Here is a 25095-nt window from a genome sequence, read left to right as displayed (position 1 = left end):
AGGTTCCTAGAATTTATAAACTCAAATGCTATGGAACAACTTGTTACCACTTCCACAAGAGGGGAAAACATACTGGACCTGATCATCACCAACATGGGGACTCTATGCTCCAGACCAGAAGTGTATCCCTCACTGGTAAGATCAGATCATAAACTAATCTCACTGGATATTCACATAACGACCCCACCCCCTGCCCAGAAAACCACAGTGAAAAACTTCTCTAAAGCAAATTTCACACTCGTCAAAACTGAGGTGGAATCCTTCAAAGCCCCCGGGCCTGTGGAAAATATGGCCCAGACCGCAGAATCCTTTATAAACGCATTCTATGAACACCTTTAGGAATGCATGAATCATGCAATCCCAAATAAAACCAAGACCCAATCCTCCAAAGGCAGATATCCTGTCTGGTGGACCCCAGCCATAAACAAACTATACAATAGAAGGAGGAAGCTACTACATGATAGAGCAAAATCCCAAAAAGGGAAGGCATCTCTGATCAGTATTAGCAAAAAACTACTGGCACCAAAATCGTCTAAGGCCAGCTTTGAGAGAAAAATTGCACAAGACACTAAGGATAATCACAAGGCTTTCTTTAGTTATGTTAGGAACCTGGGTGGGAATTCCCAGATATGCTCAGAATTAGTCCAAAATGACAAAAAATACACCGAACCCACAGACATTGCCAACATCCTAGCTGACAGGTTCAGCGCAAACTCCCCCCCCTCCCCACCAAAAGGGCAAATATCTATCCCAGCAGAGTGCTGCCCTCCTGACATCTCAGATGCCCAGGTAAGAGCCACCCTCTCCAAAGCAAAAAACACAGCATCAATGGGACCAGACGGTGTCCCGGGCTGCGTCTTACATGAAATCCAAGAAGATCTAAACCCAAACATAAAACTACTGTTCAATCTCAGCCTTACTACAGGATATGTACCCAAAGAGTGGCATACAGCAACAGTGGTCCCTCTCCACAAAGGTGGTGCCTCAACGGATCCTGGAAACTATCACCCCATAAGCCTGACTAGCTTGGTCTGCAAAGCTATGGAAAGGATCATCATGGACCTCATAAATAAAGATATTGAGGACCTACAGACACTGGATCCTACCCAGTTCTGCTTTGTTAAGGGCAGATCCTGCCTCTTAAACCTGGTCAATTTCTTTGAAACAGTCACCAAGGCCATTGATGAGGGGAAGGTGGTCCACACAGCCTACCTGGACCATGCAAAAGCCTTCGATACAATACCCCACTCGGGCATTATAGATAAGCTCACCAGCTTAAATATAAACCCCTATGTCACTAGATGGGTTGCAAGCTGGCTCAAGGACAGAACCCACATGGTTAGAATTGCTGGAGCCATGTCAAACTCCAAACCAGTTACAAGTGGCATCCCACAAGGCTCAGTCCTGGGACCTCTCTTGTTCGGTATATATTTCTTGGAGGTACAGGCCAACATGGAAGGACTGCAAACTGGGTGCCATAATCTACTCTCCAGCTGACACAAGCATCCTCCAAAAGGGCCTCATAGAAACAGACAATTGGTGCCAGATCCAAGGCCTCAAGCTAAACGCCAAAAAGTGTATAGTCATCCCCTTTAGCAAAAACAAAGTGCCCACAAGTTACCACATAGGTGGTAATGCATTAAGTACAGAAGAAGTAATTAGGGACCTGGGGACCCAAGTTTGATAGCAATCTCTCATTTGACAACCACATGGCCAAAGTGGTTAGAAAAACATTTTATATAGCCCACCTAATCATGAAGGGATTCACATCTAGATCAGGGGAGGTCATCGTGCCTCTTTACTCATCCCTCATCAGGCCCATAATTGAGTACAGTGCCCCTTTTGGGATGTACCTTACCAGACACCTGCAGCAACTGGAAAGACCCCAAAATTACCTCACCAAGAGGATCAAAGGGCTCAAACAGATGCCATATGCTGCCCGGTTAAAGAAACTCCAGCTCTACTCAGTGGCATACTACCTGCTCAGAGGCGATCTGTGCCTGACGTATAAATCAATGTCCAACCCGAAATGAATGGACATGCTGCACCTCAGAAAATCCAATTGAGCTACGCGCTCAAGAGACTTGAACCTCAGCACTGAAATAAATAGGACATGCTGGAGGGACAGATTCATAACCCAGAGGCTCCCTTCACTCTGGAATAAAATCCCAGTCCAGGTTATGCAGAGTCCCTCACTGACTCTCTTCAAGAGGAATCTTGATGAGTGGATGGGAGATCATAGGTTTACCCCGGGTATCACTTCTGTGTCACTGTTAGACAGAGGCACAGTATACTAACCTCAAAAAAGGGCATAGCAAAATTAATTTAAAATGGGTGGCGAAAGCCAAACACACTCTGGGTAGGCTTATAAATGCCCTAGGGTAAATAGGCTAGTATGAACCTATGAACCTATGAACCTATGTACTGTTGAATAACTGGGCTGGATGATATCTTTGTGAATACAGTAGGGTTATGCATATCAGAGGTGGCTTAGAGGTAAATCACTTTGGCTATGGTGTGCATGGTCCTGGATTCAAGCCTAGCAGAGGTTGTTTATTTTGTTGCTAGCAGAACAAGGGCCGATGAAAACAGAGTGATTGAGGCACTGTAAAGCAGTTGTAAGCATGTTGTCTGGCATGGTATGTCCGTTGTGAGTCACATGTGAAGGCACCATAGGTGGTGCAGATGTCCATTGGGGAACATGGTGGAGGTGCACTGTGTGCATGTACGTGCATATTGGACAGATGGCCAGGGTGGCATGCTCTCTGTTGCCCACTGCTATCATTGCATAGTTACTATCAGTGGCCAATATGCAGTGTACTACCCACACATTGGCTGTTGCCTAGGCATGTGTGTGCATATGACACATGGGTTGTGTGTGCGCTCTGGGTAATAGTGGGGTTGTTAACTGTGATTGGCTGGCCTTGATGTCACATGTATGGGTATGGCTTTGCACACCAGCCTCACAGTTAATGTACATCTGTTTTCCCTGTATGGTTGACATTGTGATATAGAGTACGGCCAACATAAAATATATGCAAAACCCCCTCCACATTGCGCATAGGTATCACACACTTACAACAACCACTACAGAGGATACAAGTCACACACACACCTGTCATATCTGGTATTTGAACCCCTACCTAACTAGTTTATTACACTACAGCAGTAACAGTTATAGTACACACCACAGACTTTACTGAAGTACTTCTTCCCCAAAGGTGTATGTCACAATGAATGACATCAGCAGGATTACCAAAAGGCATTTCAAGTGTTCTGCAAGTTGTACATGTCTTTTAACTGTGTGTACCCACTGCTTACTGTTGCAAAAACAGATTTTCACCCTCTTACAACTGTCTTATTCAGTCCTAAATGACATTATTAACAACCCTTGCAGGTCTTGAACCATGCACACCATGGTCATTGGACCTATCACTAAACCATCTTGGTTGTATACATTTTTATGGTTTTTATAATACACATTTTACTACAGGTATTCCACAGTACTGAAAACAAATGGGACAGTCACTTTGTGTACATATGTACAGTACCCTTGAATGTACTGTACTCTGTGAAACAACATAGACAAGTCTACATATGTACAACTGTTATAAATAAATGCTAAAAACATATATGCACTTATGGGATGTACACACACACACACACACACACACACACACACACACACACACACACACACACATATATATGTATGCATATACACAGACACAGCTATAGCCATATATATAAACATGTCTGAAAACCCTTTGTGACACAGAAGGGTTCCAAAGAAATTGACGTGTACACAAAACAGAGGCAACTCTTGAATTATTACATTTAAATCTTAATCAGTTCACCATAGAAGGGATGGCTGTTGTGCATGTGGAGTTTGGGGTGAGGAATGATGGCTAAAGAAATATACCCCAGGGATTGTGGAGTTCGGATGGGGGAATGATGGGTATGGAAATACACCCTGGGGACCACTTCTGTGTCACTGCTTGACAGTGGCACAGGAAAATAACATACCCAACAGTAGTCATTCTTGACTGTCTATTCTTTTCTATTCCTACCTATGTAATAATTTGTAGACTTCACTCACCACAGATGACTACCATGGTGTGCAGCATGTTAAAAGACATAAGACATGTGTATGCCTGGCTACAGGGTAGTCACACACACACAAACACACACACACTTGCCAGTATTGTGCTTACAAGTCTTGCTTATGTAAAGGTAACTAGTAGAGTGGTATGCAGTTGGGGTATGTGCTACAGAACCCATACAATTACACTTAATATGCTTCTGCTTCTGAGCTGGGTGACATCACAGGACTGATTACTTGCAGTGGGGAGGGGGGAAAAGGGTGATTTAGCAGATGACAATGATAAAGGCCAGTGCAAAAGGTGGTTTCTCCTTGAAAAGCAGTAAAACCCACTGTCATGACAGGATGCAGACACAAATACACACACACACACACACACACACACACACACACACACACACACACACACACACACACACACACACACACACACACTCAGGCATTTGCTGTCACACACAGTTGCCACTGGTGGGATCAAAACTCCTGCCTATCTACAGATCACTATTACAGTAGTACACAGTTATGTGATGCACTACAGAGATTACACAGTTTAAGACAGTCAGAATGCCCTTTTAAGATTGAGGAGAGCAATAGGGATACTGACAGTTACGATGTACATAGCTGTAAACCTGTATGTTTAAAGTAGGAGTCCATTACAACCTGTATGCACAAACTAGACACATCATCTGTAGGTAAGACATAGGTAGGTCTGAGAGGTATAGTTGTAGCACAACAAGCCCTGAACTGGAGTATGCCCATCTGTGGAATGGACAACTACTATCACTATACAGGGTTACAGTGGTCATGCTCATACACATAGAATCACAGGACTTGTTTGGGTGCATTGACTCCAATTACACAAGGTGGCAGTGGGTATGCTCATACACTTAGTAGCACAGGGCTGTTTGGGATGCACTCTGATTCTAACCACAGAAGGCCACAGTAGGCATGCTCATACACTTAGATGTACAGAACATATTGTAATGGACTCCTATTGTAAACACACAGGTTTACAGCTATGTACATCTTAACTGTCAGTATATATGCACATCATACAGGTTTACTACCAGATACCTGTATGTGGCCCGTAAATGATATATCTGCGTCTGTGCTGTGTGATACACATGCATACATGTACATGAAGTACTGCCATATATATGTGAAGTATACACAATCATGCATGTGTGGAAGTGACAGACAATTGGTTAACTGGGACACACAGGTGGATGCAAAGTACAGCATGTGTCACACACATTGCTGCCCTGAAAGGCATACCTTGATATCAGGTTGTGGACAGTGGCATTATAGTTGGAACAGTGGCATGTGCAAGCATAATATGTGAGCTCCATTGTCTAATGGTACTGAGGTGCAGGTGTCAAGATGACCTCTCCTGGCTGTGGCAGTAGTTGTCATTATTAGCAGGACCACTCCACTAAGTATATCTGACATTGGCCATCTACACAACATCTGCTGTTGTCCGTCACCTTAGATGTAGCATTTGATACCAAGCACAATACTGCCACTCGCAGTGATGTCATGGTATGACTGGCAACTGCTTGACCAAAACAATGAGCCACTGTCCTGTTGTAATTATGAGGTTGTCCAGTGTCTGTCATTCCGGGATGACATGACTGAAACAAGACAAGCCTTAGCACAGATCACATGCATCCATGATTCAAGGGAGTGTGGATAATACATAGGTCACATTTACCCATATAGTGCCATTCCAAGGCAAATGCCCAAACACAGAAGTAACACCCTGACACCTACAAGACAATTGCATTGGATGCTCATGCTAACCAGTGCTAGATGTGTGGCTTTCGTAATCCATTTGCTCAATGTAGAACCTACAATGGGGAATACTGACATCTGTGCAGTGAGGAACACCTGGCTGAAGGCTCTGTAGTGCACAATAGCACCATGACCATATAACTCAGATCCAGACATGTGGGCCATAACACTGGTATGGACCACTCCAGGTGGTGGTGTCCACATATTCATAAAGGCTACTCACAAGTGAAGACCACTACTCCAACATAATTCATCACAGATGTGTCAGGTACAGGTGACAGTGGCAAAAGCTGCATTCTAGATTGTATCCTCATATACATTCACCACCATGTCTTCAGACTACCAACACACATCCATTAATGTGGTATGAAATATTATGGTACAACACCAAATAACCTTCAACTGGTGGACTGTACCTAGCCCTACATCAACTGTGCAAAGTACCCATGTACTGACACAGTTGCATAATGTGTTATGCAATGCAATAATACCACTGTTGGTAACCAGGTCAGTTGTACACATACCAGGGTCCCTCGGATGTTGTCAGCATTAACACAGTTGACTGTTTCTGTACACCAGTAAACAACACCCTCATGGTTGGCTATGACCTAGATGTACCTGCCCTGGATATGTACATCCCACACTCATACAACATACATGAAAATACCATAGCTGTTGTTATCCTTTGTACATACAGGTGGCTACATTCATTACACACATGCACATGGAAGATAGGTCCATGGCTACTGAATGCTAACAGTACATAAGGTTTGATATCTATGTTGACAGAGGTAATATTCCCTCTCTACTGATCACCTATGACACCTATCATATCATACAACAATCCATGTGGCATGTATGTCATTAGACATATCCAACCAATGCAATGCCTACAAACATACCCAAATAACAGGATTGTAGGGCCTACACACATGACCTGTATTGACAGATTCAGGGAAATACAGCTATGCTCTGTATGTTCCTGAGTAGTTACAGGTGATATGTCCATGACATTTATAGCCATGTGTGACCCACAGCTATTACATATACCCCATGTCAACAATTGCAAGCCATGCATGCTGTGTGCTGTCTGGACATTAACCTTATTACCACAATAGCCAGAACATGCTGGGGTGAGATGTTTATAAGCCACAGACCTCGCACATGCTTGAACAATTGTAATGCCTAGCTCAAACAGAGCACATTGCTGGCACTCTTCCAGTAATCATGAAGTAAGTGTGGCAAATATGATGTGTGTGTGAGTGTGTGTGTGTGTGTGTGTGTGTGTGTGTGTGTGTGTGTGTGTGTGTGTGTGTGTGTGTGTGTGTGTGTGTGTGTGGCAAATATTATGTGTATCATTGTTGACCATTACAGTGCCTTGGCTTCACAGTGGAACTGTCAACTAACAGTTTGCGGGATCATGACATGGAATATTGCTGTGGGTGTGTCTTGCTGATATGTGCTGTTGACATAAATGTACACTTAGCTACTCAGTGAAGGTGGTTATGTGTCCTACCAGTACATGCATACAACATCCATTATAGTGTAACGCTCATATAGATATTACACATGGTGTGGGGAAGGTGTGGAATTTATCCTCTTGACCTGCTAGTCCACTTACTGATGGAGACTGCATATGTGTACATGCATTGATGATTCCATGCATGCGCAGTGCCTGATGTTTGAAGGTGACTGTTGTCTTAGTACATCATGCAGTTGCAATGCAGCCTCAACATTGCAAAGTGTTTATGGTGATATGCTCAAAGTACAGTAAGGTGTACTTTAGTAATGGACAGATGTTTGGACATAACTACTAAGTGGTGGAGCTACTTTGCAGATGAATGATTACTGAGGACAACTCACAGGTTTGTTACAACCATTCCTACAATAACCTGTGTAACTGCTAAGCTATGGTTTTGTTAACTGAAGGGGAAGACACACAACGTAGAATGCAGTAAGGGTGACACTGAAGGCAAACCTATTGACACCTGTAACAGTAACACCTCTCCTGTGCATATATTGTGCATATATCAGCACAGTTGGCAAAGGAAAGAGTCAGTACGCTTCGTAGCATGTGCAATAGTGCTGTAACTCTGTAATATCTATCATGAGATAGGCAGGTGTTTGATTCACAGTACTGGCACATGTGTGTGTGTGTGTGTGTGTGTGTGTGTGTGTGTGTGTGTGTGTGTGTGTGTGTGTGTGTGTGTGTGTGTGTGTGTGCATGTGTGCGTGTGTGTGTGTGTATGGCTGTTTGGTCCCTGGAGTGAGGCTGTAATTTACCATAGTGAAATGATAAGACCCCCTTCCCTCATCCACTCAATGCAATCTAGTACCCATGTTGATGTCATCAATCTTAGAAGGGCATTCTAACCACCTGTAAATGTGTATGCCCTTGGGCGAGGCTTGTTGTTCCATAGCCTACTGATGAACCCCCACCCTCCCCATATACACTCACCGTAATCTAATATCCCTGTTGATGTCCTCGATCTTAGGCCATTCTGACTACCTGTACATGTGTAATCTCTGTGGCGTGTCTTGTAATTGCATAGTACTATAATGATGATTTGCACATAGGCAGGAATTCTCATCCTAACACTGGCCAACTGTGTTTGTGTGTGTCAGAGTGTGTGTTACTGTGTCTGTGAATCCCTGAGTGTGTGGGTGTGTTACTGTGTCTGTGAATCCCTGAGTGTGTGGGTGTGTATGTGTGTTTGCATCCTGTCATGAGAGTGGGTATTACTGCTTCCGAATGAGAAACCACATTTTCCACTGGCCTTTACCCTTGTCATCTGCTAAACTACTCTTTTACCTCCTCCCCGCTCCAGGTAACTATACCTGTGATGTCACCCACTATGGATGTGACGGCTCTGGCCACAGTAGCTTACTACACAGCTATCATGCTCTTGGATCATTAGATCAGTAAACATGTTTTAAACTTGGGAGATTATAACTGTGATGTGGAAGCTACAAAGTGCATGCAGTTATTGTCATACAGACCTGTGAGTAGTCTACATTTACATATGGGACACTAACAGCAAACACTGACATCCCCCGGCACATGCAATTACACCTGAAAGAGGAAGGCAGAACATCAAGATCAACATGCAGTTACTGTTGTTACACATGATACATACTGTCAAAAGTACAAAATGCATTCTAAAACTGTAGTACATGGTATGTCTGCTGCCTGTCAACACTACTCAGCAATGGTAATCTGCAATTGTCTTCCTAGTATGTTCACTCTGTGCATCAGACCATATGAGCATGTCCCTGCACCGATGGTGTGGATGACAGGGATGCAGCACAGGCATCATCATTTGCACAGGGTGATAATATTTGCCAGAGGCCTAGGCTGCACCATTGGATGACATCATGTGTGTGGGTTAGGGCCTTTTTTTCTCATTGGGCATTTGTGGATGTTATGCGTATGTGTGTTGAGGTGCCCTACATTTGTTTCTGGTGTGTGTGTGTGTATGTATGCACACAGGTCTGGCATGTGGCTGGCCTACACAGGGGTATTATTGACAGCTGCTGAATGTACAGGGCAGGTTTTACAGTTCACAGTGTCCGGCCAGGGCCACGCGTCCTGCACCTGCCAGGGGTTGCACGGCCACTACCAGGCAGAGGTCCAGGTTGGGTACTGTCTGATGACACATGTCCACTGGAACCGTGTTCCTGTTGGGACCATCCTGGACCACGTGCACATGGTCTGCTGTGTCTTGGTGTGGACAGCACAGCACCAGCTATGGGAGCAGGCATGTGAAGTTGCATGTTCATGTAGACCTTCAACAGGTGATGTAGCTGGGCTACGTCCACATGCCCAATGCCTCACTCCCACCATATGTTCTTGCACAGATATTCCACGCTCGAGGATTGACATGCCACAGTCAAGGACTCCCACCATATCACCCAATCATCTATCCAAAACATCTGCAAGATGATGGTGAGCATTTGCAATTGCCAGGATGTTGTCAGTTAAAGAACGGACAGCAGCCCTCTGAAGCCACAGACCTTCTCTGTTGTGCTGTTCAACATGTGCCTGTGCCTCCATTATAGCCTGAAACATGCATCTGGTGACAGCTGATGTGCTGTGTCTTGCAGAGGCATGTTGGCCAGAAGTCCTCCTATGAGCAGCCCTGGGCCCATGCCTGTGTGGGACATCACCAGTCAGTTGGCTGGGATCATGGTGTGCAGGCACACCTTCTGCAGTCTCCACACATTCCTGTTCCATGCTACCACCCGCCAACTGTCCTTCCACTATGGCCACTGGTGATGGGGTATGTGTAGGCATGAGAACTGTGTGCGGGGATGAAAGGGATACAGGTGGAATGGCAACCGATAGCACAGATTCTGCCCCTGGCAACCCTGCTTGTGCCTCAATCACACTTTCATCATCACTGCTAGAGTCTGTGGGGACACTAACATCAGGTGGACCGCAGGAGGTCAACGCACCTATATCAACACCTGTGAGGGGCAGACAAGAACTGTACATTACAAGTTATACATCAAAGTACAGACACACAGACACAGACAGACACATGATATGGCACCCAACAGCATGCAACATGCATGTGATATGGCAGAAGGCATTTAGCTTAGACAATTATAGTGGTAGTTATCATACATCTCTGAGTTGCACACAACAGCATGCATGTGTTATAGCAGAAGGCATGCACCTTATACAATTATAGTTGTAGTTATCATACATCCCTGAGTTGCACACAACAGCATGCATGTGTTATAGCAGAAGGCATGCACCTTATACAATTATAGTTGTAGTTAGCATACATCCCTGTGTTGCACCATTTGTGTTAGTAGGTTATGCCTCAAACCTGCAACACAATGCATGCACTATGCACCATTGCACCACACTGCCATGTTTTATGCAACATACCCAACATTTTACCAGACCATCACTGGCCTGTGTACATCTGCCACTGATGCTTTGTGCTGGCCACTGCTCCTATGTGTGAGGAGGACATGAGCAGAAGGGTATGTTGAGTGAATACTATGTTTGCCTTAGCCCTAGCTTGCATATCTCCCCCAAAGCAGTGCATGTCTGTTCAACATTATTCTGCTTACCCCTGAGCTGAGTCTACAGACAATGTGCATGTGCCTGTACACACATGTTTGATATGGCTGTCCCTACTTTGCAATGGCGCTACAGACTAGCACAGGTTAACAGTACACCAGCCTGATGTGTGACATATGACCTTGCCAATCACATGTAGTATGACATGTCTTCTGCTGAAGTGTTGAATGACATGCATACATGTTTAACACAATGGTGTCCTTTCAAATATACAGTGAGGTAATGGTGTCCCAATGCAGGGACGTGTTATATTAACATGGACCTTCAGCTGACACAATGTTTTCAGTCCACCCTACAGATATACAGTGACATACTGCACATTGAGCTGATGTGCATAGCCATTGCAGGGCATCATGTGGCTTCACTATTGCTATACAGTGTGAGTTACAGACACAAATCATAGTCATGACTGTGTTCAGATACAATACATATCTAATGTGGAATGTGACCCACATCCCTGAAATGTATACACACTAAACCCTAATGTGGAATGTGTGACACAGGTCACTGAAGGGTAAATAGATGACACCCCTGCACATCTGCAACCATATTGCTGATGCCTGGCAACTATGCCCAGACATGGCTAACTTAGCAGTACTCCATGTCCCACATGCCATCTGTGTACCTCACACACATGAGGAGCAACCATGACAGTGATGTCTGACACCAGCAAGGTGAATGTACTGTATCTGTGGCCTGATGTGGTTGTATGTGGATGTTGTGCAACACATGTATGTATTTGGATACTGTATAGGTGAAAGCATTCATGCTGTGACATACTCAAGATGTTCAAGATATGTTATGTGGTGGTTTGATGTCATGCCTACACAGGCTGTGCACAGGCCTGTATGATGTTTAGTATGTCACATCTGCAATATCACCATTACACAAAGGCCATAGTAGTATTGTGTCGAGCCAATGTACAACAGGGTGTACACACATGTACATCCATTCTACTGTGTGTGTTGCTTCATGTCTCTGGCCATCCTCCATGGCCATGTGTAAACATGTTTTGTCCAATGGTTGTGATGGGCATCCATTTCATATGTCAGTGTTGTCCCATATGACATACACCCGTAGATGCCATATGCTCCACTGAGGATAGGGTTATGCATACAAAGGGTGGTATGTTTGGGATGTGAAATACCATGTTTTGCAGGATAGTTAACCAGTGTTGCAGTCAGCACACAAAACATGTCAGATAGCACATGACATTGTGTGACATTCATAGCAAGGGTATAATCCACAAGGGGGAGTCCTGTGGGCTGGTCATACTCCAGCTCCAAAACATTTAGAGTGTGTGCAGACATATGCTCTCTGTATAATACTGTTTGTATTCCCCACATGTGTAATGCTGATCTGTAGTACATGTCCCTACAGTGAACCACACCACCACCATTGTATTTACTGCTGTCCACACATCTGGCAATGACAGTTTGTAAGGTTTAGTGTAGGTGTTTCATATAGTCTTCAATTATTCCACATGGGTAACCACTGTGATGCATTGCAGGTCTGACCTGTATATATTAACAGGACCACCATACATTATGTGTACGTGTGTTAAATGGCCACATGGCAGATAGCATGTAATTAATATGATCTGTGCGTTATCAAGCCTGATAAATAATAACATTCTCACTAGCAACAGGCTGCTCTCACTGCAAAATGCCAGAGGCTACTAAATAGGAGTGTCACAGCAGTAAGATCATTATACACACTTGTATGATAGCTACAGGGTGCAATGTGCATGTTAGCACATACGCCAGTACAATAGACTATACTATGGAGTATGCACATCAGTGCATACATAGAGTAGCAAATTATAGTATGTGGCATGTGTGCATACATGCCTTGCATATGATGTTACATTAAATATTGTACAGTAACACATGTAACTATATTAAATATAGTTGTGTTATATGTGCAGTAGTGACTTACCAGGCAACTCCTGGCTCAGTGGTTGTAAGACACCCAACTCCACAATACCAGCTAAAGCTTGTGGATGGGATTCTGCAGGTGTCCCCAGGTTGGCCAGTAGCTCCTCAGTATGTGTGAGTGGGGGCTGGGTGAGTGGCCCCCCACCTGTTGCAGCTTGTTCCCTGGCAATTGCGGTTGCACGTTGTTTCACCCATCTAATGAGGTCAGTGCAGTGTTGGTGCACCTGCTGACAGGTGCGATTGTGGCTGCCAACAACATTTACCCTCCTGCGAAGTTCCTCCCACTGGGCATCCCAGTGCTGTGCATCCTGTGGCACATGGCTGAAGAGTATTTCATGATTCTCAAGGAGGTATGGAATGAGGACCTCATCCTCCATGTAGGTGTATGGTGGCAGCCTGGCATGAGGATTACCTGGAAGACATAATGATGGAGACAGGTCACAGTAACTCACAGAGATGTACAGAAGTACAGCTGCACATACATGTGTATCACATTTATTATAATTACAAATATGTCTTTGCAAATCTGCATGACACTAACACTACTGACATGTTTAACTCACACACATTTGACACTTACTGGTGATTTGATGTTATCACCATATATCTGTTTGTCAAGTGATGACATTGCTCATACTCCATGTGGATGTTGTCTTGATGTGGGCATGTCTGTTTGCCTGTACTGGTGTCTTTACATATCAGCACATGCCTGGATGTGTTCACATTAATACAAGAGACTTTAATGCTGTGTATATGTCACATATATAGTCATACACAGCCTTAATGGACATGACCTGTGACCATGCAGACGTGCTCATGGAAAGTTTTACATGTATGTGTTTTGCCATATACATCTACATGGCACTGTACAGCAGTATAGCATCCTGCCATGTATTACCTGTGTTGCACATGTGAAACACATGGGACAATGGCTAGCTTGATGGTATTTGCAGGGTTTGATATCAACTATAGCATGTATGGTCATAGTGAACTAGTAGGCTATATGCCCTGGGCCATTTATGAGCCTAGGCTGAAAGGTTACCTAGCCGTATCCAACGGACAGGTAACTTTTAGTGGCCTGTTCAAGCAGTGCCACAGAACTAATCCACAGGGTTACTGATATATTTGCCATGCAGTCATCACACCATGTCTCAAAGAGGGACAATGTGCAGCTTTGCTGGACAGGGATGCATAGTATGGCAGGAGTATGTAAAGTGTATGGGTAAGGGATCTGTCAGGCATGTTAAGATTCTTGTACTAGAAAGGTGGATGTCCATAAAGTATGTGTTTATTTGAAATCAGGATGTGTAAGTGTAGCATGTCCAACATCTCTGGATTGGACATGGCATTATTCAGGGTGGGCATTATGCTACATAGTGGAACTAGGGTTTGGGAAGGTCAGTGTAGGCCATCTGAATATGGTCAATAACCCTTAAAGGAAATATGTGATCTATTATGGGTCACTTGAGTGTTGAGCATGGCTGAACAATGATCTCTATATTCATGGATGGCACCCTGTCATGATTAGGGGTGCCACTTATGACTACCTGACTGGTGTGGTGAAGTGACTATCAAAGGAAAGACTACTGTCCAGCTGCATCCCACACATGCACAGTTTCCATTATGTTGACTGCTGCCTAGGTGGTAGTTCATGGGTACAGGGTTTTTAACATAGGGGATGACAATGCAGTACTTAGCTGTGAGATTGTGGCCATACACCACACACCACACATCTGACCCACAAAGGCCCTTCTGTATGTTGCCCACAGCACTCATTGAGTCGACTATTTTTCCTAGTTCCTAGTCATTCGCAAACTTCAATAGGAAGATGCCTTCTGTGTTAGTCTGTGTGGTATAGATAACAATGAGGGGGAGTACCAGAAATTAACCCTGCATTACTGTAGTTGGTACTGGTTTGATGTGCGTGTATTAGTCAGACACCTTCTGTAGTGTTGGTTCTGCCGGCAGTCCAATTGCCAACAAATCCTGTGACATAGGAATATACACCTAGTTTACTGAGTGTAGCTGGAACACAGTATGGGTGATGGTGTCCTAAGACCTGGCAAGGTCAACATATGCTGTGTGAATCAACCTTACTGTCATCTACATCTGTACTGACTACATCAAATAAGGTGATCAAGGTTCATGGCCTTACAGACCAGACTTAGCAGGGTAGTAGTGCACTATTTCCCATTATCAATGGTGTCACCCACTTTGTGGGGTGTGATAACTGTTGCTGTGCACCATTTAGTGTGTGCACAGCCTGACATGAAGCTATGATTGAACATGATGTGTATGTGGAGAGTGAATTGGTCTGACATTTGTGTAAAATACACCCTGGGATGTTGACAGGTCCCTTGCAAGCTGTATTTATGGCTTTAGAGAGTGCAGCTTGTACCTGCATAGTTGTTATTACAGGGACTCTGTAATGTACATGAATATATAAATATGTGTACCTGGTGGGGGGGAGGTGAGAGTGGGTTTAGGTTATCCAAGACCCTATCTGGATGAACAAGTGCTATTTCTGTAGGTGCAGTACTTCTCATGTCATAGTGCTGTGAAACATGGCAGGTCTTGTTGTTGCCATTATGATTCATGACACAGCTATAGAATGCTCTGTGGTTGGCCTCATAATATGTGACTGATTAGTTTCACAGTAGCTTTGTGTGGTTTTATATGGTGTATCTGTATCTTACTGAGGCTGACCAGGGATCACCTCCACTCATGTGTGTTCACTCTTGCAACAGTTTCTACCTTCTGTGGTACAGTTTAATGCAGGGTACCACCAGTTTGCCTTCCTGTTTGTGTTTGGTTGAATCTTGGTTCTGTTTCAATAGCACAATCACTGCACTTATGTGAGTGCTTAAAGTGCATTTGTGTAGGATTCAGCATTTGAACATGCATTGTCCATCTGCATGGGTGCCATGACAATCACTGCATGGGTGCCATGACAATCACCACTTCACTCTTAAGAAGCATAACATTGACTTTGGAGACTGACTATGTGTAGCATACTGTTAGCCCTGTTTGTGTGACTATGGTGATCCAGGTCATTGGGGTTAATGAAATCCAACATGCATTGAGCACAGGTGTTGGTACATGAGGAGTCTCCCCAGTTCATAATGGGATAGTTGAGAGTAGCCATTATTATGATTTTCTGTCTCAAACCTAATATTCCCCATTATAGCACAATATGACAGTTGGGAATTCTGAGGCATGGTGGGTGATCTGTCGCAAGGTGCAATTTGAATTCCACTTTGGCACAAAGGTAGTTGCTCAGCATAATGCATCTGAAGTTATCCAAGTGCAACTAGAGTGGGGGTGTACATATCCTTCAAGAATATGGACACACCTGTGGCCTGTGTGTTCCAATAAAGGATAAGGGCCAAGAGGTGAGGTATGTGTTATAACATGGTCATGCAGGGGTGCTCTCCAGAGCATTGAACCATATCTCAGTCACTGCACAGATATGTTCTCCATGTTAAGGATTGATGTAAGTGAGTCCATATTAAGTTTCTGAAATGTATCATTGAGTAGCGAGACCCGCAGTTTATTGCTTGGCTGTCCCTGTTACAGCAGTGGACTTTCACTTGAAACTTGCATGATCAAGGCACTATAGGGGAAGCATGTGCCGTAGCCAGGATCTAGATTTCCAGGGGTGACAGCTGCAGGCCCTGTCTGGCAAAACATCATGGTCTGTCAACCATGTTATTGCAAGCAGAGAGATACTGGATACCCTCTGTATTACACCAGTACATTAGACAATTGTGGAATACAATCCTTTTGTCCCTGTACTGCAGTATCATTCTAGCCAATGGCAGAATGCTACCCAGGCCTTGGGACATACCTGCATGGGTTACAAGACCTGACAGTTCCTACATGTGTGCTTCCATGCAGTCCAGGCTACTGCATCACAGGTCTTGCACAACAACATGGAATATGCCAGAGCCATGTGTATAGTTCAAAAGGTGGTCTGAGTGTATGGGTATGTGGCTAATGGCAGACAGGCAGCTGACAGTATGTTTGCCCTCATATAGCTTGGTGTGCAACATAGTGCTAGAGTTTGCATTCACAAATGAGTACTGTTGGGCATGTTTCTGGCCATGTGTTCTGAGGAGTGGCATAATTTGGCAAACTATGTCATACAGTTTTTGTACTTTGTTGTCTGTCTATTCCAGCTTGGGAGGTCTCTTGCTTGGCCAGATACGTAGAAGCCTCTGTGAATGTGTGTGATTTCTAGTGGTATGTGTGGGTGTCCTTACTGTGTTCTGGTAAGGGTATGTGTTGAGTGTGGTGATGAGATACATGTGTTAACCTACACCCCGCGACTGTCCAGTCCAGTCATGGTTGTAGATTGGACTGCCTTCCAGCTTACCTCTGTAGCTGCATCCCAGACAATGTGTGGGGTGTGGTGTTAGGTGGGTTTGGCAGTGCACATGGCATAGAGATTACATTCCCCCAGGGTGGCCACATACACAAAGCTGATATTAGTAAACACCAGTAGCGGACTAGTGGACATGCCTGTATGAGCATTCAGTACTACAAGTACCAAGTACTGTATTTAGTTTACTTATTGCTTATGAAGATGTTTTAGACGTTGATGCTCACAAGTAAATATTTGTATAAGCAACAAAACACGTACAGTCTCAAACACAGGAACGGCAGCAGCAACTGTAAAAACCAAAGTCTTTATTGTATAAGAATACAGATGAGCGCTTTCGTGTATTGCTACGCTTCTTCAGTGTGTTATGGACGTGACAACACTGGCTATTACAGAAACATAGTAGCTAACTTTAGCAGCAATCCTCATCTGAGGAGCACATCACATCCTGATAGTTGATTACAGATGATGCAAGTGTCAACAGGTCTATATCGTTTTCTGGGTATATACTCACATATCCACCAGAACCATGAGCTCTGTTGGGCATGGACACCCACTCCCCAAACAGAGTCAAATATCAATAGACTCTGCTGCCACTAACATGATCAGGATATAATCAGATAGTGTAAGCCATCACCTATGAAGCAGCTATTACACATGGGCAGCAGTCTCCTACATCTTACACTCCTACTGCAGATGTTACACTGGAGTTAAAGATGATATGCAACTTGTTTCATTACAAGTACTGTGCACAACCTTACATACAGTATTTGCAAGCGGCTGTTAGGTTGGCAATGAGAGGTTAGGCTACACAAACCTGAAAGTTCAACCAGTGTGTCTCTACTCTCAATGTCCACTCTATGCAGGTGTGCACATCGCCATTTGGCCCACCCCTGTAACAAGGGTCACTACACATTTGCATAACATGTACACATGCACAGCTGTTGTTGCTTGCAAACGATACTAGAGAGGTGGATATTACATGTCTTATGTGCATGGATAGTTACCTAGCTCTTCCAATTGTCTTTGCTATCATGCTGCTAAACTGTCAGATGAATACTATTCATATGTATCCTGTTACTGACTATTGTAATTGCCAATAGACATAACTAATGTTTGCATAACATAACATAAATGCTATGTAAAATGAATACAAATCTGCCTAGAATACTGTACATTATACAGTTATTGGCACAATATCCCACAATGCAAATCATATTTGCACAATAAGCCCACCTTTGACATGTTCATCTCACTAATACACCCATACATATGTCTACTGTTACAATATATCAACATATACTATCCCCTGTTATAGCACATACTTGTTGGACCAACCCTGACACTGACAGTGGCTGAAAAAGAATTGGTGAATTCCAAGCCCATATATATCATCCCTTGTGGTGTATGAGGAGTTTGCCTTGTGAGCTACAGCAGTGCACACATAGAATACTACAAGCATTACTACTGCTCAACAATACATCACTACAAGAAAGCTATTTCCACTATATGCATTGATTATACTGTAATTATTACACAGCAGGTACTACATACACAGACATACTAAAAGTTATACATACCTTCTTGGTAATTGGAGGTGTTATTGCCTGGTATTTTAATCTTTTTCGGTTTGTATTTCAATCTTCTGTTCGGTATTTTGTACTGTTCTGCAGGTATATACAGATGGTTTGAATGTGTGGCAAGCCATCCTTTTATAGTTAGAGATCAGTAACATGTGCTATCCTGATCACCAATCAGTGTTCCAAAGTAGTTACATGCATATCAGCTGTGCAGCTACTCCATTAGCCAATACCATGGCAACAGTGGAGTGTCCCTTTGCCTTACTTGTGAGGAAGACAGCCCTGGAAGTGTTGTCTGAAATCTACTGCAATAGCTGTATGGAGACAAACGCAAATATATTGTGTGTAAAGTCTAGAAGAATTGGTCTAAATGTGAGTACTGCTGTTACATTTTTGAACATTGCTACTTGTGTAGGGTTTGTCTGTACCTAATACTTCTACATATGTTTCAGTCTGGCCAGGATGTCGGACCAGCTCAAGACTGTATGGCTATGCATATAATGTTAGGGGGTTTACAGTGTGCTCACCAGACATCTTTAGTTTGGTGTAAATGTGTATCATACTGTGCTGATAACCAGTAATTGGTAATACTTCCTGGTGTAATTACATTTCAACCCTCTGAAACAGGAGTTGTTCAAACAAACCCTGTAACATCAGCAGCTGTTCCATTGTATAACAGCAACTATTTCACATAGGGTCATGTTAGTGTGGCTCTGTCCAGGTATGTCAAGGTTTCAGCAGATGTTGTACATGTGAATAATTGGTTATGGTATGACAGTATGTATTGTTGTAATTAGTTTGGGTGTGGGGGAGATGTTGGTGGGTGTACATAGCAGATGCAGGAGTGTAGGAACTGCTTTTATACATATTCTGTATGTGTGTGGGGGTTCTTTCCCTATGTGAACACCTATCCCTTAGTGGATGAATACTATGGTAATTGCAGGCTGATTCATTAAGGCACTGTTAAATGCTTCCTGCATAGCATGCAGGTAATGTTAGTCCTTGAATTCTTTTGTCAATACATTGGAATGTAATAAAGCTTTGCTAAATGAAATATGTCTGTGTATTTCTGTCATGGGTATTTGCAGTCATTGTAGTTGTGTTGGTGACTAACCCTATTTGGCTCATGTCCATAGAACATATCTGTAATAGTGTATTGGCATATACTCTTCATATGTTATGTTCATATTGTTTGGGGGTGGCAGAATGTGTGATTGCTATGGTCCATGTTATACTCAGATTTGAACACTTCAGATGCTGTATACACAATATGTGTGCATGTATATATATATATATATATATATATATATATATATATATATATATGTGTGTATAGATACAGATATAGATATATAATATAGATTATTGCATATGTTTATATGTACCTCCATAGATGTGTAGATGTTTTTAACCTATCGATATATCTACATATATGTATATCTCTATATATCGACATGTATCTATGTATCTCTCTATCTCTCTCGATATATATATATATATATATATATATATATATATATATATATATATCTGTATATATATATATATATATATATATATATATAGATATATTTTGCATCCACCTTTCAATGGGTACATGGCGGTTTGTCCTAATTCCACACAATCCTCTCTTTTATGTTTTGACCTGTCTGAATACAGAACTGGCATAAGTACATCTCCGGTAGCTTAGTGGTAGATTACTCTGAAGATGGTGCACATGGTTGCGGGTTAAAATCCTGGAAGTGGTTATTATTTTACCTCTCAGAGCAGGCACTGGTAGGGAAAGTGTGATTAATGCATATTTAAGCAGTTGTAAGCATGTTTGCCCATGGTCTGCGCGATGGTAAGCAAAGGATACACCTGTGAAGCGCTTATTCATTTAACCATGTTTAAGTGCCACTTACCGTTGTGCAAACCCGCGCAAAACCACTTACAACTGCTTAAAAGTGCCTTAGTCAACCTGCATCCAACAGCCCTTATTCCAGCCCTCAAAATAAATGAACAGCCCTTGCAGGTCTTGAAACCAGGACCATGAATACCACACTCACTGACTTTACCACTAAGGCATCTAAGATATGTACAAATGTTATGGTGTTTAGAATATACATTTTACTATGAGCATTCCTCACTACTGAAAACAAATGTGACAGTCAGTTGGTGTACATATGTATGATACATGTTAATGTTCATATGTTTGTGGAATTAAGTGTTGCAATGTGACCTGACAGGGTGTATTATGGATGAGAATGGTTCTTGTTTTGTGTCCTTTTTTATTGTCTCCATACTCCATGTATACCCCTACAGTTCACTTATTGAACATCCAACCCAGGTTTTCCTTGATGCATAATTTCATTACCCATCATTCTTCCCCCATCCCAAACTCTACATACACAACAATCATCCCTTCTATGGTGAATTAAGTTAATATTAATAGTTATAATACCAGAGCTGCATGTGTTTTGTGCACACTTCAATTCCTTTGGATTGCTTGTGTGTCACGAAGTGTTCATAGTTTATATATATGGCTATAGATGTAACTGTTGTTGTTGTTGTGTCTTTCGGCTTTTCCCGGTTAGGTGTCACCACAGCAGAGCTCCGGTCTGCTAATGATTGGCAGTAGATTTTTAAGTGCCGAGTTGCTGGCCTTGACGCACAACCTTCAACAAAGGTACACCCATTCATGCATCTCTCCACACAGAATACGCTCTAATTGAGAATCGAACAAGACAATGTCTTACTGTGAGGCGACAACGCTACCGCAGCACCACCACCTCAATACGCTATAGATGTAAATATATATATATATATATATATATATATATATATATATATATATATATATATATATTTATATCTATGTGCAGACATCACTGACATGTATATATATATATATATATATATATATATATATATATATATTTAGTATTAATTTTTAACAGTTATACATATGCAGACTTGTATATGTTGATTCATAAACTAAAGTACTTTACAATGTACTGTACATATGTACACAAAGTGACTGTCCCATTTGAGGTCAGTACTGTGGAATGCCTATAGTAAAAGGTGTAGTCTAAAAACCATGAACCATGAATACAACTCAGATGGCTTAGTGGTAAGTCCCATGACTATGGTGTGCATGGTCCAGGGTTCAAGACCTGCGATGCTTTAAAAATGGTTTTTACTCCAGAATAAGGCTCATTTAAGCAGCTGTAAGCATGTTTACAAGTGTTTGTGCGACATTAAAGCAACAGTTAAACGAAATTTAAAAACGTATCACCTGTGGCGCTAACATGGCCACATCTGCTAACTACTCAGGATATATATATATTTCAGTGAAGTAACATCTCACTATGTGCTTACATAACATTACAATCTCTGTTGACTTTACTCTCCTGCACACATGGGTTTTTCAAATGTTTATTATACTGAAGATTACTACTTACATATGCAAGCTGTGGTTAACGTATACTATTTAACATGAAAAACATCTCTGACTTTATTGGGATTTGAACCACAAATGCACAGATACTATGCAAATGCTGTAACTATTACACTATTAACATTAACGTTGCTTCTGCCTATTTCCTATTTAGATGATTTCTATGTGTGAGCTAGGCTAAACAAAGGGTGGAGGCACCCAAACCCACTGAGCTTCATTTACTCTTGAAATATAAACATAGCAAATGAAATGAGAGACTATAAATTAAATTTCTAACTACATTAGGCATAGCCTCTCACTGACACACTTCAAGAGAAACCTTGATGTGTGAATGGGTAACCGAATATACACTCCTGGGAACGTGTCCCAGAACCATACAGCCAAGGCGAGGGGGAGCCCCTCCAGTTTTACAGCTGCAAGACCTGTTGGGGAAATTAAATGGTCTTGAATTTTCATGTTAACATGACCTTTTTAGATCACTAAGTGCCCCTATCACCCTCCGCCACCCCAGTTTTCAACAGCTTCCGGTAACTCTGCCTAGAATCACTTCATTGACTATGCTTGACAGAGGCTTAGTTACTTCATCAATGGTGTGGAGAAAGCCAACACACTGTAGCTATGCTTCTAAATGCTCTTGGGCAGACAGCCTACTACCTATCTCTGAACCTCTAAAGTGCAGGCTATCACAGAAATAATATGTGAATAAACAGAGCTTTCAGATCACAATATACAGTGAGAAATCACCATGTAGACAGAAAACAGTTAAGTACAGTAAGAGAATACAGAACACTGATACTTAATCACTCCAAAAGTCTATCTTGGAAGCTAGAAGACTTGTATCAGTATAAGGCTTTCTATTGCTTACCAGTAGGTTACCTACAGGAAAGATGAGAAACAAGCACAGATGAGAAACATGCATGCAACAATACCATACTGGCTTGCATGTGTCAGCCTTAGGCTTTTGAATACTGGCCAAGGCTCTTGGCGCCCCCATGGTGCCTTTTTTAGGCAAGGCTCAAAGGTGAATCCCACCTCTGTAAACAGCACAATAGCAAAATCAATGAGGGTTATGCTACTCAACGCCAGGAGTTGTAATCACAAAATGCATGCACTCACAGCACTCCTCAATATGGACAACGTCAATATCTGTGCAGTAACCGAAACCTGTTTTAAGGCTCCTGAGAGCACACCAGCACTACCGGACTACAACCCATACCACACATTTCGGCCACAGAACATGGGCTGATACAAACATGAAGGGTGTGTATCCATATTCATCAGGGATACATACATTTCCAGGTTAGTTGGGCAGCATGATACCTCTGAGATAATCCATGTGCAGCTAACATCAGCCACAACTGCAATGCAAACTTTGGCCTGCTACAGATCACCCTCCATGACCCAGGACCACCACTCCACCTACCTGGAGACAGTGGAAAACATGACAGTCCTACTGAACACCCTGGTATTGGTCAATTTCAACTACCCTACTATTAACTGGGAAACTTACTTGAGTACTCACTTCCAGGCCCAGGGCTTCCTGGAATTTATCACCTCAAATGCCCTGTATCAGATGGTAAACTCCCTAACCAGAGGTGGAAACATACTAGAAGTGGTAATCACCAACATGGGCGACAGGTGCACCACAGCAGAGGTAAACCGGTCACTGGTTAGATCTGACCATGAACTATTCACTGATGATTTCCACACCTACCCATCTCCCCCACCCAAGGAAACTACAGTGAAATCCTTTCCTACAGCTAACTTCACACTACTAAAGACAGAGGTGGGAGGTTTCACAGCCCCCATGCAAAGGGAAAACATTGCTCAAGATACAGAAAGATTTACAAATGCACTCTATAAGCACCTACAAGAATGTATGGATTGTGCCATCTCTGGTAAACCAAGACTCATTCCTCCAAGACAAGGACACTAATCTGGTGGATCCCTGCAAACATAAGTAGGACAGTAGTCCAGAAAAACAGCAAATCCCAAGAAGGACAGACATCCGTGACCAGTATTAGTAAGAAACGTAGGTCCCTCATGAAATCATCCAAGGCTAACTTCAACAGAAAAATAGGCAAGTATTCAAAAGATAACCACAAAGCCTTCCTTGGCTATGTCAAGGATCTAAGTGGTAACAGATTTGCGCTGTGCCGGTGCAATATAGCACAAAATATACTGAACCTACTGGTATCACCAACATCCTTGCAGATACATTCAGTGCAAACTTCACCCCCTAAAGAGCCCACAACAATACCCGAAAAGTACAGTATCCCAGACATCAGAGACACACAGGTGGAAATAGACCTCTGAAATGGTAAAACACAACGTCAATGGAGGCAGATGGTGTCCCAGACTGCGTCTTGCAAACACTACAAGACAAACTAACCCCCCACCTAATTAAGCTTTTCAACCTCAGCCTCTACACAGGCTACATGCCCATACAATGGCACATAGCAATGGTTATTCCACTCCACCAAGGTGAAACACAACTGACCATGGTAACTACTACCCCATAAACCTGACTAGCCTGGTCTGCGAAGCTATGGAGTGCATCCTCATGGCACTCATTAAAAAAGATATTGGTAACCTCCAAACACTTGACCCAACCCAGGTCAGCTTGGTTGATTGCAGATCATGCCTACTGAACCTGTTTGACGTCTTACATTCACCAAGGCATTAGATGAGGAGAGAGGTGGTTCACACATACCACCTGGACCTCGCCAAGGCTTTTGACACCATTCCCCACTCGGGTATTATTGATAAA

Source organism: Protopterus annectens, chromosome 6.part0 (assembly GCF_019279795.1).
Source record: "Protopterus annectens isolate FY-2018-M chromosome 6.part0, PAN1.0, whole genome shotgun sequence".
Classification (NCBI taxonomy): Eukaryota; Metazoa; Chordata; order Ceratodontiformes; family Protopteridae; genus Protopterus; species Protopterus annectens.
Note: the sequence above shows the minus strand (reverse complement) of the source record.